This window comes from Schistocerca piceifrons, chromosome 4 (assembly GCF_021461385.2).
Source record: "Schistocerca piceifrons isolate TAMUIC-IGC-003096 chromosome 4, iqSchPice1.1, whole genome shotgun sequence".
Lineage (NCBI taxonomy): Eukaryota > Metazoa > Arthropoda > Insecta > Orthoptera > Acrididae > Schistocerca > Schistocerca piceifrons.
In genome coordinates this window covers 504,343,695-504,350,438 of record NC_060141.1, presented here as the reverse complement: position 1 = coordinate 504,350,438, position 6,744 = coordinate 504,343,695, and the positions used below count along the sequence as shown (strand labels likewise).

General features: G+C 43.7%; 1 pseudogene; it reads right to left on the bottom strand.

The window, feature by feature from the left end:
- Positions 1-3,352: 3,352 nt before the first annotated feature.
- Positions 3,353-3,469, bottom strand: LOC124796728 (annotated as a pseudogene).
- Between the last annotated feature and the right edge of the window lie 3,275 nt (positions 3,470-6,744).

Genomic DNA, 6,744 nt, shown 5'->3' with positions numbered 1-6,744 from the left:
TTTCTACTGCTGGATATGCGAGGGAGATGATTCGATTTGGAACCTTATTAATTCAACTGGAAATAAGCAAAGTGACTCCTTTAGTGTAGGCTTGGATAGTCATCGATAAAGCTTTTTGTGTAGCCCCGTGTATCGTGAGTTTTTGTGCTACTCGCACGCATTTTAAAGCATCTTTTTTTATGCTACACCTGAAGTGAAAACGACAAAGCAGCCTCAGTCTTCTTGCATGGGGGTCCTCCACAAATTACTATTTGACCAGAGTACCCACAAACAGGATAGTTAACGTATCGTCTTCAGCAAGAAAGCAAGAACTCCATACAGAAAATTTCACCACCTTACAATTACTTCTGCAAGAAAAAGGAGGACCCGGTACAATGGGTCGACTTCCATGGGCGTTGCGTCTTCGGGCGACCCGTGTCCCCGGATCTCTAGCATCGTCAGTGGCTGTCAAAATTGTCTCTCCACCTACTCCAGTTACAATTTCCAGCCCCATGATTGGCTTCGCACTTTCTTTTTACTCACATGTTCCTTGCCAGCGTTTTTCTGATCTCACTACAGCTGGTTGCCCAGATTATTTCCCATATTTTCCAACAACAGAACTGCTTCTCGTTAGTTTTAACCTATTTCATTTTTACTATAAAATTTATTATACATTACTAACATGCTGCTTACGTGCACTTACATTTTCGTTTGTAGCTTATGACAATTAAAGTTGTGCAAAGTTTTGTTTCATTATTCTATCGTACTTTCACCTCCACCCTGAGGCCAACCTCAAGATATGAATGTCCTCTGCAGATTAAGTCCAGTTTCAGCATGATGTATACACATGTTGTTTGGTTTCCTTATACTATATGTATACAGGCACTAAGTTCTAGCATGATGACTGAACATGTTATTTGGCTGCCTTATGCGATTTTTGTAAAGGAGCTCTTTTTGAATTAATGGATTCATTATTGTATTACACATTGTTCTTGTATTTTTTTTAGGATCACAGCAGTATGCTACGTGTCTCTTAGTTTTGACATTCGCAAATAATGCGACAGTTATAAGTGTGTAAGATCTTTTTATCTTTAAATTTTTAAAATTTTTGAACTTTCCATTCTGACATTTTCTGTACAGCCTTCTGGAGAAGGGCACTAAGTGTCTGAAAAAGGAAATAAAATTTTTTTGTGCAGCTGGTTGCTGATTATTTCAACAAAATTACTAAACAAAACGTCTTTCAATTTCGGAAAATATTGTTTATATTCTAGAGTCCACTTGAAATAAATATATCTACGCCCGAGGCGAAGCAATGTTGCCGCAATTTGAACTGTGTCTGGGATAAATTTTACATAATAATTAATCTTACCAAGAACTGCTTATAATTCATGTACCTTTTTAGGAGAAGGTAATCGTCGGATTTCCTGCAAATATTTAATATTGCTAACTGCGCCCTGAACATGAATGATATGATTTAAATATTCTATTTTCGTGTTAAAGATAGAGCACCTTGTCGGGTTATATTTCATTCCGACGGCTGTTAATACCCGAGAAAGACATTCCAAATAAATGAGATTTTCTTCTGATGCCTCTCCGGACACTATTACATCGTCGAAATAACTAAAACATGACTGGACCTCAATCATCATTTGTTCTGAAAAATGTCAGAACAAAGTAACAACTGAGGCGCTTCTGAAGCAAAGGCGTTGATTCTGCACGTGCCTTTATGCGTATTTATTGCCATGAATTTTATTTCTTTGTGCCGTTACCAAGATAAAGTAGCAAATCAGGGTCTGCTGAATCTATTTTCGATGAAAATATTCCTTCTGATAACATGTCCATTAGTTCCACTCGGTACGTGGCAGCGAGAATGGTTCCATCACTGTTTGAGTATTTACAGTGGCTTTGAAATCGGTACAGAATCTAATTTTTCATTTTGCGTTCCTATTGATTACCAGAGATGTCCAATGACTAGCTGAAATTATTTTCAGAATACCTATTAGTTCAAGTCGTTTCAGTTCAGTAGCTACTACACTGTGGGCAGCCTGCGGTACTGGACGTGCTGTGTAAAATGTAGGTTAGGTACTATCTTTAAGCGGAAAATGCACTTTGAAATCCTCTGCGTAGCTCGGAGTGCCATCAAACAAATGTTGCTAAGTTTAGATAATTGTTTGATGTTATAGTATGACTGTACGTAGAATGCGTCCATTACAAATATGTTTGGACTAACTCTGGATTGCACTACAGTGAAAGTTACCGTGTTGGTCTTATTTTCGCATTTTGTTCTTAGTGTACGAGAACAGAAACACTTCAGTCATTATAAGTTATGAGTTGGGGGTCCTAATTGTTCGTATTTTTCCTAATTAAGTAAAGTATGGTTCAAATGGCTCTGAGCACTATGCGACTTAACTTCTGAGGTCATCAGACGCCTAACTAATTAAACCTAACTAACCTAAGGGCATCACACACATCCATGCCCGAGGCAGGATTCGAACCTGCGACCGTAGCGGTCACGCGGTTCCAGACTGAAACGCCTTTAACCGCACGGCCACACAGGGCGGCAATTACGTAAAGTAACTGAAGCACCGGTAACCAGCTGAAATTTCACATTTTGATTGAGAATGTGCAAAGTAAGGAACAATTTGCAGTTGTTCAGTTGAATTTGAGCATGGGTGCTTTGTATTGGAAGATGGTTATACTTTGGATCTTGGCACAGAGCATGAAGCGATTTAGTCTGTTTGTGGAGAATTATGTGACTTTTCAACAGCAAAGTTTTGCTGTAGGCTTTGAATTGTGCACTTAGTGCAATTTCTCTGTCGTTCACATTGTGTTATGCTAGGAGGAAGACCTTTGAATTCCGATTGACAAAGGCATGTTTATTTCCTTAAAATGCAATTGTGGTCTATGTGCAGATGAATTTACGTCACGATTCTGCTGGAAGGGCACTTGCTGAATGTGTCTGACTTATGACAATATCGGAATTCTATTTGGCGGGAAGAGATGTGTTCCCGGTTGTTCGTTATGAGGCATTTACCACATGGCTGTCACGCGAGACTGTTGTGCCGGCTCTGTCGCACTGAGAATTGCATGCGCTCGCTGCGCTGAGCAACCTGAGCTGTACGTAGTTTGCGGCCCATGTAGATCACTTGACGCCCACAGCCGTAACTAGAAAACTCCTTCCGAACAGGCCACGAAGGTACCGTCCGGCCGCCGTGTCATCCTCAGCCCACAGGTGTCACTGGATGCGGATATGGAGGGGCATGTGGTCAGCGCACCACCCTCCCGGCCGTATGTCGGTTTCCGAGACCAGAGCCGCTAATTCTCAATCAAGTGGCTCCTCAGTTTGCCTCACAAGGGCTGAGTGCACCCCGCTTGCCAACAGCGCTCGGCAACCGGATGGTCACCCATCCAACGGCTAGCCCAGCCCGACAGCGCTTAACTTCGGTGATCTGATTGGAACCGGTGTTACCACTGCGGCAAGGCCGTTGGCCAGCTGTAACTATGGGCACATAAACTCTAATTCCGTGAAATCTCGTGCTTCCTGAGCTTCAACCACTTGTAGTACGTCGGTCAGACAGGGATAGCGATGTTTTAAGCTTTTTGCTATTATGGTACTGTCTGCTACATTTTTGACAATGGCATCGCGGAGAATTCCTTTCCGAAATTATGCTCCACGAGTAAAATTAAATTTGCTATTTCTAATCATTCCTTTAATTCTGCTGTTCTGTATGGCAATGGTTAGGTTACCTACGCTTTCTGAAAAATTTGTAGCCAGCACATGTAGATTTAAAAATTTACTTGTTGAGACGTGTTAACTTCAGCGAAGCCTGTGCACGAACGGTCTGTATCCATTCGATGGTTTATGCAGTACGGCGCTCGACAAGGTTTCTTGTGGAACCGATTATTGTTACGTTCCGTGTGACACGGCAAAGCTTCAGTTGAGTGCTTACGACCGTGGATGAGCAGTTGGACGACTCAAAGCCGGTCAAAGTGCATTACTGTGCCCTCAGTACTGGGTGTATCCGAAAGTGTCAAGACACGATTAAAAATGCCACTGAAGGTGGAAATGCTATGTGAAATCACGCCGGAGGTCGTAAACGGACTACCACGTCGCAAGAGGAGCGATATGCAGCCTAGTGGCGAAAAGAAACAGACATCTCACTCCTAGGCAGATAGCTGCAGACTTTGCAACTACTACCGGTACACGCGTCCCTGCCAGAACCATTTCGCGGCGATTAAAGCTGGCTGGATTTTGTGCTCAGAATCCCATTAAATGCATCGCATTTAACCCACGCCATAGTGTAAAAGCAGTTCGTTAGCGTATGAGCATGTTGGTTGGCGTAATGTCAGTAGTCCAGAATGATGTTTCCCGACGAATCTCGCTTCCCTGTGGCAAGTGATTTCTGCGACCAGTCAGTGTGCAGAGAGAGAGAGAGAGAGAGAGAGAGAGAGAGAGAGAGAGAGAGAGCAACACGTTACACACCACAGAATGTTCATGAACGTCGTCGGTATGGTCTGAGCTGTATGATATCGGTAAGCATTATGCACTTCGGACGATCATCGCTACCGTTACAGCACAGCGATATTGCAGGGAGATTATTCTAGATCATGTCCGTCTGTTAGGTGTGTAGTAGGTCCCAGCTTTCGGTCTGCGGACAGTACTGCCCACACAGGAGCGGTGAAGTCTCGGGTGCGCTGGAAACTAAAGATAGTGAAAGTATGAAATGGCCTGCCTACTCCTCTGGCCTAAACCCTTTACAGTATGCGTGGGACGCTCTTGGCAGACGCGTTTCTCAACTAACACCCCTCCCCGAACAGTGCAAAAACTGAAAACTCCCTTGAGAATGGAATGGGACAATATCCCCAAGAACTCCTCAACAGTTTGGTGGCCGGCATAAATAACATCTACTACCATACTGCGCTGGATTCAGGGCGGCGCGCTGGTATATTCGTGTGCGGTCGGCGTAAACACTGCCAATTCCGCAGAATGGCCCTCGTAGGAGACAGTGACAGTTTACGAGAATTTATTGATTTTGCCCTGGAAAATACTTCATTTTTGGAAATTATTGTCCTTGTCCTCTACATGTACAGGGTGGTCCATTGATCGTGACTGGGCCAAATATCTCACGAAATAAGCGTCAAACGAAAAAAGTACAAAGAATAAAACTCGTCTAGCTTGAAGGGGGAAACCAGATGGCGCCATGGTTGGCCCTATAGATGGCCCTGCCATAGGTCAAACAGATATCAGCTGTATTTTGAAATAGGAACCCCCAATTTTTATTCCGTATTCGTGTAGTACGTAAAGAAATATGAATGTTTTAGTTGGACCACTTTTTTCGCTTTGTGATAGATGGCACTGTAATAGTCACAAACATATGGCACACAATTTTAGACGAACAGTTGGTAACAGGTAGTTTTCCTAATTAAAATACAGAACGTAGGTACGTTTGAACATTTTATTTCGGTTGTTCCAATGTGATATATGAACCTTTGTGAACTTATCATTTCTGAGAACGCATGGCCGGCCGGAGTGGCCGAGCGGTTCTAGGCACTACAGTCTGTAACCGCGCGACGGCTGCGGTCGCAGGTTCGAATCTTGCCTCGGGCATGGGTGTTTGTGATGTCATTAGGTTAGTTATGTTTAAGTAGTTCTAAGTTCTAGGGGACTGATGACCACAGCAGTTAAGTCCCATAGTGCTCAGAGCCATTTGAACCATTTGAGAACGCATGCTGTTACTGCGTGATTACCTGTAAATACTACATTAATGCAATAAATGCTCAAAACGATGTGCGTCAACCTCAATGCATTTGGCAATACGTCTAACGACATTCTTCTCAACAGCGAGTAGTTTGCCTTCCGCAATGTTCGCACATACATTGACAATGCGCTGGCGCATGTTGTCAGGCGTTGTCGGTGGATCACGATATCAAATACCCTCCAACTTTCCCAACAGAAAGAAATCCGAGGACATCAGATCCGGCGAACGTGCGGGCCATGGTATGGTGCTTCGACGACCAATCCACCTGTCATGAAATAAGCAATTCAATACCGCTTCAACCGCACGCGAGCTGTGTGCTGGACATCCATCATGTTGGAAGTACATCGCCATTCTATCATGTAGTGAAACATCTTCTGGTAACATCGGTAGAGCATTACGTACGAAATCAGCATACATTGTACCATTCAGATTGCTATCAATAAAATGGGGGCCAATTATCCTTCCTCCCATAATACCGCACCATACATTAACCCGACAAGGTCGCTGATGTTCCACTTGTCGCAGCCATCGTGGATTTTCCGTTGCCCAACAGTGCATATTATGCCGGTTAACGTTACCGCTGTTGATGAATGACGCTTCGTCGCTAAATAGAACGCGTGCAAAAGGTCTGTCATTGTCCCGTAATTTCTCTTGTGCCCAGTGGCAGAACTGGACACGACGTTGAAAGTCGTCGCCATGCAATTCCTGGTGCTTAGAAATAAGGTATGGCTGCAATACATGTTGATGTAGCATTCTCAACATCGGCGTTTTTGAGATTCCCGATTCTCGCGCAATTTGTCTGCTATTGATGTGCGGATTAGCCGCGACAGCAGGTAAACACCTACTTGGGCATCATCATTTGTTGCAGGTCGTGGTTGACGTTTCACATGTGGCTGAACACTTCCTGTTTCCTGAGATAACGTAACTACCCGGACACTTGAATGATGTCGTCCAGGATACCGAGCAGCATACATAGCACACGTCCGTTTGGCATTTTGATCACAAT